At 40.3% G+C, this 15,973-nt stretch overlaps 1 pseudogene; it reads right to left on the bottom strand.

Annotated features, from left to right (window-relative positions):
• Window positions 1–207: 207 nt before the first annotated feature.
• On the bottom strand, window positions 208–559 carry LOC101710874 (dynein light chain Tctex-type 3 pseudogene; annotated as a pseudogene).
• Between the last annotated feature and the right edge of the window lie 15,414 nt (window positions 560–15,973).

Genomic DNA, 15,973 nt, shown 5'->3' on the forward strand with positions numbered 1-15,973 from the left:
TTTTTGCTAATATTCAATTTTTCCTATTTTAATGATGCTGTATAGAATATGAGATAATCTGCTAACATACTATGAAATTACTTGCTTATAATAGGTTTAGTTGATAGCTGTGAAGCATATTGTGCCCTTGTAATAAGTAAGTATTACTCTTTTTGGAAAGGATACACATTCTTAAATTAATGGCTTTAGCCCAGTATTTTTAGATTGTCACAGGACAATTGAAATGGCAAAAACATTGACAGTGCAGTTCATGGTTTGGTTCTCCCATCTTACAGTACAGGTTCCATCAGATGTGGTAACCCAAAAACATGAGCTGGCTGTGTGAAACCCACATGCACTCCGCTGGACCCCTGCACAGGTCACAGTGCACTTGTAAGCTTTCCCCAACTTAATCAAATGTGTGAGCAACTGTTCCACTAGGTTTGCAGTCCACTGGTTGATACTGTTCTGATTGTAGCCCTCACCTCCAAGACCCCATCCACACACTCTTGAGGACAATATCACGGGCCTCACCCGCACTGAAGCCAACCTCATTGCAGTGGTAGTGGTACTCCTCCATGGTGGCGCCAACACCCGGAAATGTCTTATCGTCACAATTCATCCCAGTCCTTGTCAGTGCTTACACATATGCTTATTTTTATAGTTGTAATAAGCGAGTTCTTACTAGCTTGTGTTAAACTTTTTCATTTAATATTTCATGTACATTTTATGTACTGTATGAACCTTGCTTGTATGTTTGTCATTTTAAACAATAATCTTTAACTATAACATATATAGTACAGAAAATAACACAAATTAGATGAATAAAGCTTGGTGAGTTTTCCTCATATGAGTAAACCTATTCACTTATTTTGAATAGCAAAAATGAAATGCATCATGGTATTGTACCATACTTTACTTAGCTATTTCTCTATTTCAGTAGGAAATTTTGTATGTTTCTGATTTTTCAAAATTATTAAAAATAATGCTACAATCATCTTTACTTCTTATTTCTGCCCAAAGTTATTTCTATAATGTCTCTTCTCCAAATCAAACTTAATCAGAAAGTATGTCAAATACTGGGAGACTGCTCTTGCTGAAAACATAAATTAACTTATAGTTCCACTGGCAATGTGCCAGTGTATGTAATTCCCTATGGTTTCACAAACATCTGGTTTTATCATTTTAACCTTTTCTCCTGTAGTTAATAAGATGTTGTCTTTTTAGGATGCCATAACAAAATATCTTAGTGTGGGTTACTCACAAACAATAGAAATTTATCGCTCACAGCTGTGGAGGCTGGAGAGTCAAGATTAAGGCATCAGAAGATTTGGTAGTGAGAGCTTGCTCTCTGCTTCAAACATGGCACCTTCTTCCTGTGTCCTTACATGGAAGAAGGAGCCAAAGTGGCAACTTTCAGCCTTTTTCATCAAGTCACTAATCCCATTCATGAAAACAGAACCACTGTGACACAACCATTCCCCCAAAGGCCCCATCTCTTAATGTTATCACCTTAGGTGTTGGGTCTAAACATATGAATTTAGGGGGGATTCCACCATTTGGGCTGTAACAGGTGTGTGATGATGCTTTACATTGGTTGTAATTTCTGCTCTGTAACTGCTAGGATAACAGTTTATTTTTCTGTAGAATAACTGTAGTCCTTAAGTGTAAGCTGCCCATCTCTTTTGGCCACTTTTCTAATGGTATCTAGATGCTGATTTTGCATCTTTTTCTCAATTCTAAACACATTTCAATAGTATAATCTCACTATTTATGTTTTCATGTTTTCTTTTCCATCTTGCAACTTTAAAACATTTATTTTCTTTTTATGTCATTACAAAAGCATATATTTAGATGTGATAAATCATCACTTCTATTTACTTGATAGCAGAATGGTTCCGCTATTTTGCAGCTGGGGTAAAAATGTTAGTGCATTTCCTGATATTTGCTAATATATTTAAGGCTTTGAATCATATGGAATTTATTGTATTGTATACTTCAATCTATAGATCTTAGTTAATTTTACCCATACCAAAGTCCATTATTTAGGCAGTGATTTCTTTTTTGATTACTCTATAGTTTGTGATTTGTTGTATGTTTATTTATTAAATAATCAAATCTATTCAGGAATACTAATATGTCTTTGAGGATTTAAAAACTATAATATAGTTTTGAACTTTTAAACTTTTAATTTGTTTAAAAATCTTAAAGGGTGAATCTATAATCACTGCATACCTTCTGAAGAATTTTCCTAGCAACCTGTCATATTCTGTAAAACTTTTCTTAAAGGCTTTTTATTTGTACAGCATTAAATTTACATGCAAACCTAGATATCTTTATGATACTTGGTCTCTCCAGCATTATTTCTTCTTGGTAAATAGCATCATTTATTCATGTCTTCCTTCTCCCATTGGTATTTTATAATTTTCTTCCAATATATCTTTATCCTCTCAAATTAAGTGAATAATAGAGTATTTAATATTTTGTCATTATTGTGAACCTCCTTTTTCATTATGTTGTCTAGCTTTGTGTCACTCTGATTAGTAGTGTAAACACTTTTGTCATTTATTTTCTATTATGTTGCTTTGCTGAATATATTTATTATTTTAATGAATTTTGTGTTGATGTCTTAGACATCTTCCTTAAATAATTCTGTCATTTGAGAGTGTGATATTTTTATTTCTTCCTTTCACTTATTTATAACTCATTTCTTTTTCTTCAATCTCATTTTATTACAAAATTAATTAAGACTGACAAAAAAGACATCGTTGTCATATTTATGCTCTTAATAGAGCATCTCCAGAGCCTCTGGCCCTTGATTTTAGGCATGCATAATGCTCCTGTTAAGAAAGAAAACCTCCCATGATTTTTAAATTTTGTTTAATAAGTGGAAGTTTTGTATTTAAGAAATATTTTTTCACCAGCCTTTGAAATATGAATTGAAGCCTCAGTTCACATCCCCAGAGAGGCTTTCCTTGGGAATCTTATCAAATATGACCCTCCACATCTGGTCATATTCTGTCATCTCTCCTATCTCATTTTCCTCTGAGCACTTGTCACCATGTGAAACTATTTGAGTTCATTGTTGGCTTTCTTCTCTCCCTCCCCCATGAGCATGAAAGTTCAAAGACAACTGGGCTCTTTGCCTGTCCAGTTCCTGGTTCTGTCCCCAAGGTCTGGAACAGCACTTGGTATATGCCCTCCATACATATTTGTTGGAAGTCTGAATTGATATGATTTTTGTATTTTGTACAGTAATATGCTATCTTGTGTTACAAATGTTTCTAGCATTATAATATTTTTATATCCAAAGGAGACCTTCTGCCAGGCCACAGCCGTTAGGTCAAATTGTTCATACTGTTTTTTGTTACGGTACTTTTTAGAATTATGTGTGTCTGAAAACATAGAAGATAGGAAAGAGGGATGTAGACTTTGTGGAGATGAAAAGGCAACCAGGGATTGGGGGAGAGGGGAGAGAGGAGAAGGGAAAGAGAAGTAAAAAGGACTAAGATGTCTCATGTACATGTACCATGATAAATGTGTTCATTAGGTACTGCAAACATTTACTAATAAAAAAGAACATTTTGTGTTTGAATTCATAAAACAAACCTTTAATTTTCTTTCTTTTTTTAATTTCTTCATGGTTAAATAAAACCTAAATTTGCCTCATCAGACAAGTTTGGTAGGACACCTTCCATAATTTTGAACAGATTGTTTAATAGAAAAATTATTTCTTGGAAAAAACTCTCTAGTCAATCAGGAGAGACAAGTGCCTCTTTTTATATTATTTTAATACTCTTTTTTGTATGGTTTCCTCTAGGAATAGACTATGACTATATGTGTTATTTTCCTATGTCATAGTTGGCATTGTATGTTTATGTAGGTCCTCATTCATAGCTACTGGGTTATCATTTTCATTAGTATGTAGCCAAGAATGATTACTCACTCCATTCAATCATTTATTCACTCAACAAATAGCTAATAGTTACCAAGTCTTTATCCCTGGGTGCTGGGGACACAAAAACCAATAAGACACAGTTTTTCCCATGGACTGTTTCCTGAATGTAGCTGCACCAGTTAGTCTCTGTGTCCTCCTTTACCTTACACCAGTCCATTCTCTGCCCAGCACTGTCCTGCTCTAGGCTCTGGGAAGCTGACCTCTGTGTACTCAGTCACCAAGGCTCTCCTGCCTTCTGGACTCAGGTAGAACTCCATCTCTGAGAGGAATGGCAGGAAATGAGAGGTAGGGACATACAAGAGGTGAGCATATGTATTTATTTCCGTGGCTCCCTGTCTTCCAGGCCGTGTTTCAGTGCTGCCTTCATTTGTCTACCTATTGCCATAGCTCCAGTCAGGCAGCCTCTCCCTTGCAGATCCAATTCTTGCCATGTGCCAGGACACTATTGCTATTGCTTGCCCCTTTGGGTGAGGGATGGTAGGGACTTGCTGCTATTGCTAGCTCTAGGATGCTGCAGCATCCCTTGTTGGTTCCCTTGACTCTGTGCACATTATTGCAAATAGCCCCTTTATTAGGTTCTCATCAGTAAAGCCTTTCAGGGTGTGCCATCTGTTTCCTGCCAGGAGTCTGGCTAATACAAGGAGACAGACAAATAAACATGTAATTAAAGTACAGCATAATAAATGTTTTAATGGAGATATACACAGAGTGCTATAGGAACAGCAAAGAGGGGCACATAATCCCAAGGGTTTTGGATTTCTCTCCTATTCATTATTAAATCTCTTTTATTGTCTATAAACTATTGTGTTGTGTTTATTTCTCTTTTGTAAATCATTTGGGCAATAGTAGTTAATTCTGCTATTTTTTCAAGGAAACTATTGGTTGGTTTGCCAAATGCTTTTTATCTTTCCCATTTTGTCTTATTTTTATTTGTTTTCCCTATTGCTGTATTTTAGGAGCTGCTTTATTTACCTTTAAAGGAATTTAGAGATTCATTTTGTTATGTTTTCTTGCTCTTTCTTTTTTACTTATAAATACAGGCATTTATAGAAATTAGTTCTTAGTTCTCTTTAAAGTACTGTGTTGGGAGCATTCCATATATTATAAGAAGCTATATTTATATTTTCATTTTAAAATATTCTATATTCCATTACTTTTTTCTGCATTTCTTTCCTGACCTGGGAGATACGTAAGAGAGTGTTAAAAATTCTACATTGTTACTTATTGTGTAATTCCATATTCATTCTCACATTCTCTCTTTCTCTCTCTTTCTCTCTCTCTCTCTCTCTCTCTCTCTCTCTCTCTGCTGGGAATTGAACGCAGGATGCCTCACACATGCTTGGTGTGCTGTGCATGAAGACTGTGAGTGATCACAGTCTACCACCGCTGAGCTACACCCCAGCCCTTGGTACATACTTTTTTTTTTTTTTTGATACTAGAGATGGAACTCAGGACCTTGTGCTTGCAAGGCAGGCGGCGGAACCACTGAGCTAAATCCCCGGCCCGGTACATACTTTTACTATTACTTCCCTGTAGTCAGAATGTGCTATGTACATTTTTTATATTTACAAAACACATTTTTGCATTTTCTATATAGGACTGGTTTTGTGACATTTCTGTATTAATCAAAAATAAAGTGTCTTCCATTGACCGAACATGAAGCTTTCCCCATGTGGCAATGCTGTCCAGCCCAGCAAGGCTTCTTCACAAAGCCACCCCAGCCCACTCCCTTCACCAGGTGCCACTGCTTGAACGGAGTTCCTCAGGGAGTACCTTCGTTTTCTAAGCTTCTGTTTTGCAACAAGCTCTAAGTCGAGAAGTTGACCAGGCCAGTCTGTAACTTGCCATCATCATGCCCCAGCCTCCCATGTAGCTGGGTTCACACGCATGCACTAACGCGCCCAGCTCTCTCTCTCTTTTTTTTAAATCAAGACCTACAAAACTTAGCTGATTTACAGCATACAGTACGAACCACTGTACAATCATAGTCACATCACACTTTTGGATCTAGACTCTAGTGAGTTGTTCCTTGTGTTTGTTTTTACTCTCCTAGACACTGAATTTGTTGTTCTGTTATGCCTTTGAATGACCTTTTGACATTAATGATGAGTCATTTCTTCCTTCTGACAACTTTGGCTGCTCCCTTAACTACTTGGACGTTAGGCCATCTCAGGTCCTGGTTGCATCTGTCCTTCAGCCTTGCAATACACTCAGGGACAAATGCTAACTTATTTTCTGTAATGGTTGACTTTGCTTAATTTTTCTGGCACCTCCATGGCCAGTGTGGCTCTCTGCCCTATCAAAAACAATCTTGCTCCCTGTTGCAGCATGTAAAATTATTCCCTGGAGGTGACCGCAAAACTGGGGACTAAATTTCCCAGCCCTCTTTGCATTCAAGTGTGATTACATTCTCTCTAGTGGAATGAGAGCTGGCATAGTCTATGTCGTTTCTTGGTTGGAGCTTTTAAGAAGTGAAGGGGCTTCTCAAAATTTTCTTTCCCCTTCTGATAGCTGACAGCAGAGGACTCTGGGGTAATATGAGAATGATACAAAAACAGAATGGAAGGAACCTGGTTCTCTTCATTATTGAAGGAAAGAAAGCTAACCACAAACCAGGAACACTCACATTCTAATTTTTTTTTTTCTACCAGGCAAGGTGGGCATGGTGCCACTGAGCTAAATCCACGGTCCATATTCTAATATTAAGTCAGTGAGAAATGTCCTACCTGTTAAGCCACTGAAATATTGGGATTTATTTTTATTGTAGTAGCTAGCATCATTCTAAATAATATGCTATTTGAACTATCTTATCTCAAATATTAATATCTCCAATTAAATTAAATTTGCCTCTTTCTTCTGGTATTTTTGTCACTTTTAATCTTAAATGTATGTTGTTGCTCTGTATTGGGGACATAACTTGTTTGGATTATTAGGTTTTGTTAATATATTCCATGGTTTCTTTGTTTAATCTATTATTTTGCTGTAAAATCTATTTTGTCTTATATTTTAGGAATAGTTTTGTACTTGCAGTTGTATGAATTATAATAAATTTTAAGCCAGATCTTAAATTTGAGAAAGACTGTATGTCTTTCTTTCTTTTTTTTTTTTCTGGTACGGGGATAGAACTCAGGACCTTGTGCTTGCAAGGCAGGCATGGCACCACTAACTACATCCCCGGCCCAGTATATGTCTTTTTAAAAAGTAAGTCCCTTGTGGGAAATACGATGTTGTATTTTTGAAAAAGCATGTCATAATCGGGCCTGGTGGCTCATGCCTATAATCCCAGCATTAAGGCTGAGGCAGGAGGATCACAAGTTCAAGTCCAGCCTGGGCAACTCAGCAACTTTGCATCTTCCTGTCTCAAAATGAAAAAAGTCATTCTGTGATGTTTCTTTTTTATATGAAAATCCAGCCCATACATGCTTTTTCTACATACATTGCCAGCATGACTTGATGAAAAAAATGCTGCATTTAAAGTCTGGATCCATCCAAGCTCTAGTTCCACCATTACTAGACATGTGACCTTGCCCAAATCCTCTCTGCCCTCTACTCCTCAGGGTCTTTTTTTTAATCTGCTGAATATGAGCCAAATATCACCGAATTGCTGTGAGAATTAAATGAAGTTAAAATGTGAAAGTCCCCATGGGATTTTGTTAACAATTTGCTTTAGTTTTTCTAGAACTTAAAATATATTGCTTTCCAAAAGAAATCTTATGGTAATAGCTCCAATTCACTTAGTGTTGCATTGATTTTCCCTTATGATTTTTTCCTATCTAGAGCATGAGGGACAAGCTTTGGAAGTATCCTTTATATATTTAAATTTTTTTTTCCTTTGGGCAGCTCAATGTCACTAATCTTAAAATGTATTTGATATGTAGGCAACAGGATTTGAAGCCAGATTTTGTCAAATTCAACACTTCTAGCATTAGGATTGCTAGAAGATGAAGCGATCACTTCCTTCCTCATCTCTCACTGTCACTACCATTAAAACAAAGTCACAAAACCAATGATAATTTACATAACTAGAAAAATCATGAAAGGTGTGGTAGTTTAGGGCCATAGAGGTTTTACTGAATTCCTGGATTTTTCCCCTTCAATTAACGTGGTAATCCCTAGATATAAAAGCTTTCTGGATGATTAAGAGACTTGGAAACAATGATGCAACATAAGTCATAATGAGAGACAACCTCATAATGGTGCTGATTCGTTATGTAATTGTCCTAAGCCTGAATGCTGGTGGTACCAAACAATGCCTTGTTGTTTTCAGAAACTTTGAGAGAGCAACTTTGGCACAACATCTTTCACTTCCCAGAGAAAATATAGCTTTCAATGAGCAATCCAATTGTGGGTTTAGGCAGAACGTTTTCTGGGGACACAGAATGAGTATCCAGTATTGTGGTTTTGCAGTGAGATCCATAATTGTGTGTTCCCAAGGGAAGAGGTTCAAGAGGGGCATCTCAGAGGGAAATTTCAGCTCTTTTCTGTGGCTCAAGCTTGAGGGTGGGAGCCAAAAAGTAGACATATGAAGTGGGTAGTACCAAGACTGGTCTTCCAGAATGGCAATTACTTGCCTGCTGTACTTTGAGGGGCACCAGAAAAGTCTTCCCCTCCCCAAATATTGCTGCCTACTCATTACTGATGCTAATGATTTAATCTGAGCATTCTTGTGTTAAGCATTACCATCTTTAAAAACACATCACCCTAGTACCAGTTCCAATTAAGCTGCCAGTTCTTCCATATGCATTTCACAGATCCCTTTCCTTTCTGACCACAGAAGCAAAGCATTGGTTGCTTTGGGAGGAAGGGTGGGCTGGGAATGCACAGAGGACTGGTACCTGCCCAATCCACATTTCCCCCAGCCATCCTGGACCTGCTTCCCTTGGCATTGGTAGAAAGCTCCTCCACAGGCATGTCAGTAGCTGCACTTAAGGCTCAGATTCCTGGAACCCTGGGTCTTAGTAGGTGCTCCCTAGGCCTTTGTAGGAGTTGTTCTTCATAGCAAGGTTGGCTTGAGGCCCTCAGTGGGCCCTGGGTCTAGGAGCACCTACCATGGTGCTGGCAGAAGCAGGGGACAAGTGGCCCTCTAGCTGGGGGACAGCAGCTGAAGCTGTTCCTCCTTGCTTGAGCTCATGGCCAGGGCTGCCTTTCTGACCCACCAGCTGCTCATCCACAGAAGGAGCCCATCACTCATGGGAAAGAGAGGCTTCTCTTCCCTTCCTTGAATGTGCTTGCTGAGGAGGAGGGGAGTGTGCCCAGAGGTGGAAAACAAATGTGCAACTTCCAAAGGTGAAGAAAGGGTGAAGTTCAAAAGAAAGACACCACTGACTTATGTATGCTATCTCATGTACATAAGGAAAAATATACCTGCCTCACAGCTAGTGGAGAGGAGAAAGGAAATAGGGATACTTCTGGGAAGGAGCGGTGCTCCCCTGGGCTAGTTCCTGAGTAACAAAGGTAGCTGCCCTGCCTGGGTTCCATCCTGTTTCCTAAGACTGGGCGCTTTGGGGGCCATTACTCTGCCAGGGAACACCTGAGGCTGAATCAGGAAGCAGACAGAGTTGACCTTTGCTGTTCCCCTCCTGGAACCCCTTCCACTCTTTCCTGTCCCTTCACCTTTTAATATCAGTTACGTGCTTCTGTGCTCTCTCTCCTGCCTTAGGAGAAAGCACCTAAAGATTCACTCAAAATTGAGGGGGTGACGTTTTCAAGTGGCAGCCTACCCAGTAGAATCACCTTTTGAAGAGGTAGAGGAGACAGCCTTACCGCTCAGTCTCCAACGGGGGGACTTTCAGGGAAGAGGGATGGGTCTCATTGTCCCTGGAAGAGAGGGACCTGGTGTTGGGAACCTCACAGAACAGCCCAAGAATTTCCCTCTCTGGAAAGAGGGGTTTCTGAATCACTTCCAGCTTTTTTTTTTTTTGGTACCGGGGATCGAACTTGGGACCTTGTGCTTGCGAGGCAGGCAGTGGAACCACTGAGCTAAATCCCCGGCCCCACTTCCAGCTTTTGACCACGTGTCTTGGGCTCTCTACTGCCCACCTAGAATGCACCTCTCCAACATTTTGGCAAGAACAGCCACCCTTTCTGTCTGTCTATTCCCTTCAGTATACACAGTGATACTTTAGGCTGAGGCTGTGTTTGAATGAAATCCAAACAGTCTGCCCTGCCTTAGATCAGAATTCAGACAAGCAGGAAAACTCTCAAAGCCTCACCTGTTTGTGGTTAATCTCCACCAATCACAGCTCTACACTGTAAATGCAGTTCCAGAGAATTAGAGTATCTAAAAGGAGGGGAGAATCTCCTAATCCCTCTTTCCCAGGCCCAGAACCAAAGAAAGCTGAGCAGAGAAGATAGCTTTTAATGGAGTCAGAGAGGCTCCTAAACAAATGTCAAGTTTAACATTAATGTGTTTAGAAAAGTCACCCAAGATCATCCTTTTTAAATCTATTTTGTAAACTGCCAGCTAGCTGGCCTCCCAGGATCATTTTTAATTTGTTGTATCTCACATATGAAAACTATCTCTCAGAGACCCTGGGCAGCCAGAAACATCCTGCTATTGATAAGTGAGAGAGCGAAATCATGAGAAAGAGAATTTTAGAGCGAGAACTGACTGCATTCAAAGGCAAATTAAAATTAGGGGTCGGCCTGAAGAAACATATGGCTTCAAAGTGACCATTCCAACCTCCACTGTGGAGTTTTCCATTCTCTCCGCCAGATCCATGAGTGCATCCCTGTGGAACCAAACAGGAGTTCCCCAGCCCAGCCTTCAGCAGTTGGTTGTATGAATCAATTGCCTTCTTGTTTGGGGAAGAGAGTAAGCCATTATTTACAATTATCTCTCAGGAGCTTCTGGGAGATGCCAAAATAATTGCAGCTCCCAGCAATGTGATTAAATTGTGCTTACGAGATGCAATGTAGCAAGAACAGAACAGAAAAGTGAGGAAGTATTTTGTTCCAATGGATGTTTATGTTGGAACAGCTCACATGTGACTCTCCAGCCAAACCAAGGAGGAAATTTGAAGGATACCTTTCAAATCATTCTTAAATCTTGTTAGGGCAAAGGTCTTTCTTGGATTTAGGGATTCACTTTAGATCGGTGATCTAAAGACCTCCTAGACCTGACTGGATCCAGGAGAAGCCTGAGCCATGTGAATTGCTGGCCCGGTCTGGGTCTGAAATACAGCCTAGTGTTAGAGGAGGCCCTTCTGGACTCTGCCAACATAGGAACACACAGGGCCTTGAGGAAGGAGGCTCCACCCAGGTCTCTGCCGCCAAGAGAAATCCTGTGGGGAAGGGAGCTGAGGAGAGGGAAAGGGAGAAAGAGGAGAAAGGTATGGAAAAACAAGAGGATAAACATTCCTCTTGCAAAGCCCCAGACAATTCCTACTTTTCCCTAAAGCTGCAACTTGAATTTTAAATGTGTGCACATTTTTTTCTTCCCATAATTTCTTAATTAGAAACTCGGGGCAAATCCTTTTGCTGTGGGCTGGGGCTCAGCTCATCAGCTAGAAAGCACCTACATGGGGGTGGGGGAGTACGTTGCCTTCCATCTCAGCATTTGTATTTTATTTGGGCAAATCAGGAAAGGAATTCCTCTCAACCCAAACAATCTGAAGGAATGGAGGCTGTCAGGGCAGAGAAGGAGACTGCTTCCTGGGTCAGGAAACTTAGCAGCTACTCCCAGCCCTCCCGCTCATTCCTGGTTATAACTTCACCTTCTGGGGCATTCATATTCACCTGGAAAATCAAGAGGTTGATCACATTTAAGAGCCCCTTGTAGAGATCTGTGAGCCTTCACGATGGGAGCTGTCATGTGTCTACTCAGGTTCATTTTCCCCTTCCTACAGGAAATGCTTTCAGCAGGTCACAGCCCATGTTCTATTCGCCCTTTGCTGTCCTTTCTCCAGGAGATTTTCCTTGGCAGTGAGCTCTTCATGAAGACGCCAAGAATTTGAAGCTATTTGCAGTCTACACCAGCTGGTGTCTTGGTTTGATCTAGTTTAACTGTCTTCTCAGGGAAACCCTTAAAAACTAGAGGTATAGCTAGAAATATTCTGAACATTTACGATGTGCATTAGACTACTGTCCTACAGGAATTAGCAGAGCATCTCTGGATATAATCCAGTATGAGATGATGTACAGATTTCAAATACAGTTAACTCTCTTTTTCTTTTGGTGCTGGCAATCAAACCCAGAGCCTTCCACATACTGAGCACGCACTTGGCCACTGAGATACTCTGATTCCTTTTGTTGTTGTTGCTGGCATTACTGGGAATTGAACCCAGGGACATTTTACCACTGAGCTACATCCCCAGGCATTATTTTTTCAGACAGGGTCTTGCTAAGTCACTAAGTTGCCTAGGCTGGGCTCAAACTTGTAATGCTCTTGCCTCAGCCTACCAAATGTCACCATGCTCAGCTTCAGATAATTCTTTGTGGAGGGCCAGGTATAAAATACGTCTGGAACATGGGCTTTGGACTTAGGCAAACCTGAGTTTGGATGCAGGGTTCTCTGTGCAGTGGAACTTTGAATTATGACTGGACTGATAAATGAACAACTTGGGTTATGACCAGAATTTTAGTTTTAACTTACAATAAAAGCCTTGAGTTGTGACCCAAATGCTGACACTTGTACTTCCAAATGGTCTCAGATACAAATTTAACTCTGAGAGATTTCAGGAAGGAACGTTACAACATCCCTTCCTGTGTGGGGTTAACTGAGAAATCCTGGGCCAATGTCTCTCTAAGGACACTGCCTGTATACAGGAGAGAGACTTTGAAGGCTGCGTAGAGGAGCCTGAGCCTTCAATTGACCAGCTTGAGTTACAACCAGCCCTCTCGAATGAATTGAGTTCATAAATCAAGGGTCCACTGTACCTCTTACTAGATGAGTGACCTTTGATGTGCTCCTAATCTCCCTAAGGATAATTTTCCTCATCTGAGAAAATGATTGTGATGAAATTCTCATAATGTTTCAATCCACATTAAGCTAACATATAAGGCAGCAGTACAGTGTCTGAGACACACTTCGGTCAATCAGTGCAGCCTTTGTTGACGTCACTATTTTACCTGGGTAACAGCAACCACCTCTGTGTGTGCTTGTGGTGTGCAGTTAGAAGAATCCACTTCTTTCCCACTGGCCAGTGTTTGCTGTTGGAGTCTCTGCCTCTCTCTTGCCCCTCCCCTGGCACTGTCCCTGTCTTCTCCCCACATTTTCCTCTTCCTCCCTCGTCCATGACCTTTAAGTTTTCTTCCTTTCTTCTTTGTCCCTCCCATACCACCTCCCCACTCTGCACACTCATCTTCACACAAGAACCCTTTGTAACTGTCTTGGCTGCTTTCTGGTTTAGTCTAACTCAAAACACGACAGTGAGGTTAATAACAATTCTCTCCTACTCGCTCACACTATATGCATTACACATAACAACATGTTTAATCCTTACCATCCTATGAGATAGCTACTAGCAATACTCTCATTTTATGGATGAGGGTATAAAACACAGAGGTCAAGGAACCTGCTCAAAGTTGTATAGCTAGGGGATAGTAGAAATGGGATGCAAGCTCAGAAAGTTTGGTTCTAGAATCTGAGTTTCCAGAACCTATTATGCTCTTAGTCACTATAGGATACTGCCTGAAACTCTCATGTTTCCATAGATGATTTAAAGCACGAATAGTACTGTTATTTATAACTGCATGTCCATAGTCTTGGAAATTGTCAGACACATACTTTTGCCTCTCTAGGCCATAATAGCAGGAAAGGAAGGGGCAGGGTAGGGTGATGGAGTACAATGGTGTGGGTATTGATCATAATAGGAATGAAAGGGGCACTCCAGTCCAAATCTCCAAGATGCAGCCCTGACCACCTGTAGACATCAGGAAGCTGAGGCTTCTATTTCCAAGGCCACCTTGGCTGTCATACCTTGAATGGACCCTGTCCTTTGCCTTGCTGCTGAGGTTAGTCTTGCTGAGGTAGCTAAGGGCTTTTTTGCCCACTAGGAAAAAAGGGCACATTTAATACTCTTCCTGGCTCAGAGTAAGCACTCTTAATACACTTCTAGAAGGATGACTTGTACCTGTCAGTTTTTACTAGCCTACCTCATCCTCTACTTGACACCACCCCAATTCCAATCCCTTGTGGAAATTGGGTAACTCTGCTAACCAGGGAGAATTCCTTGTCCATCTGGGCACACTGTTTTCCACTTTCACAGCCCCTGCGGCTAGGAATAGTAGCCTTTGATCTTTCTTGTTATTTACAACCTTAGCACAAGTGTTTGTGACCCTTTCCTTGAGCAAGGTGTGTGACCTTGTGAATATGGTACTGGTTAATGAGCTTTGGTTCCTCCTATATTAGATGAGAGGGTTTGACTTAGTGCATGATTCATAACTTGGGGTCTTTGAAGGTTGTAAGGGGATCTGACACACTTACCAGCAGAGGATCACTGAGACATCTGATGTCTGTGCTGAAATATATCTTATTGGAAAGTTATATGTATCTTTAAATGTTAGTTGCTGCTGCTTTGAGGGTATTTTCCCATTGATTAGTTCTTTAAATTGGTTCAAATTCTACCAGTTCCATTCAGTGAGTTCTTAGTGTATAAATGCCTAATTTATTTGATGATGGAACTTACCTCATTCATTCTCCAAATTCATTAACCTCCAAAAATAGAGTTGGGAATCAGAATTGCAAGGCAAGTTTGATACTGCTTTGACAGCAATTACTATCCGACATAGTAAGGCACTGAGGAATTCAGGTTATCTGGTGAGGGGTTGGGGACTCTTTTTTATACAGTGAAATGGCCCTAGAGGAAGAGTTTCTTCACATAGAGTTGGGGGTCTGGGATCTTAGTAATATCACTCTCCACTGTGCCTCAATTCCTTTCACAGCCCAGATTTTAATTCTTGTAGCTAAACCAAGGCTCAACAAACCATGGCCTGTGGATCCAATCTGGCCCACCATCTCTCTTTGTACAACTAATTTGTAAAGCTGAGAATAGGGTTTACACTTTTAAACAGTTGAGAAAATCAAAAGAATAAAACTCAGTGATACTTGACAAGTAAAATTAAAATTTCAGTGTCCATAAATAAAGTTGTATTGGAATATAATCACTCTCATTCATTTACATATTGTCTACTGTTACTTGTGCAATATAACACTGGATCTGATTAATTATTGAGGCTGTGTGGCCTGCAAACCTAAATAGTTATAGCTGGCCCTTTCCAGAAAATGTTGGTCAGCCCCTAAGCTAGACCATCAAACATCATGTTAAAGAATTTGAAAGTTTCATAAAAACCCAAAGTCCTCGCTGCCCCTGTTCTAGCAGAATAAGCTTGGAAAAAGACTAGCAATGCAGCACCCAAGCCCATCCAATTCTACCCTACTCCTACCCAGCACAGATTCCAAAGCTTAATGTATTAGTAATTTTTTTTTTTTGTCACTGGGACAAAATACCTGACACTTGTAACTTAAATGAGGAGAGGTGTATTTTGGCTCAGGGTTTCAGTCCATGCATGGTTGGCTGGCCTCAAGACAGAAACATCATGCTCACTGCTCATTGCCTGTAGCTTGCTTTGGCAGACATTTTACATTCCTGGCATCTCCAACATTTTGGGATCTCAGCTATACATAGTAAAGGAAAGGTACTAAACCCTTGGCAACCAAAAAACCGAGAAAATTAAAAAGCCCAGGACAAGAATACACCCTTTCAGTTCATGGCCCCAGTGACCCTACTCTTTCAATCAGCCCTCACCACCTAACAGTACATTCAGCTATGAACTCATCAATGGGTTAATCCACTTATGAATATAGCACTCTTGTGCTTTAATCACCTTCCAAAAGCCCCACCTCTGAACTCCTGAGGTTTTGGAAGGACAATTTAGATCCAAACCATAACATTCTGCCCCTGGCCCCATAAAAGTTCATGTCCACCTCATTATTCAGAGTATATTTATTCCATCTCTAAGAGTTACAAAAGTGTTAACAGTTTTAGCCTTGTTCAAGATTTCAAGTTGAAAATTTCCTCTGAGACTCAAGACAAA

Source organism: Heterocephalus glaber, unplaced genomic scaffold (genome assembly GCF_053883595.1).
Source record: "Heterocephalus glaber isolate CG9 unplaced genomic scaffold, H.glaber_assembly_v1.0 deba00001729, whole genome shotgun sequence".
In the NCBI taxonomy this organism is placed as follows: domain Eukaryota; kingdom Metazoa; phylum Chordata; class Mammalia; order Rodentia; family Bathyergidae; genus Heterocephalus; species Heterocephalus glaber.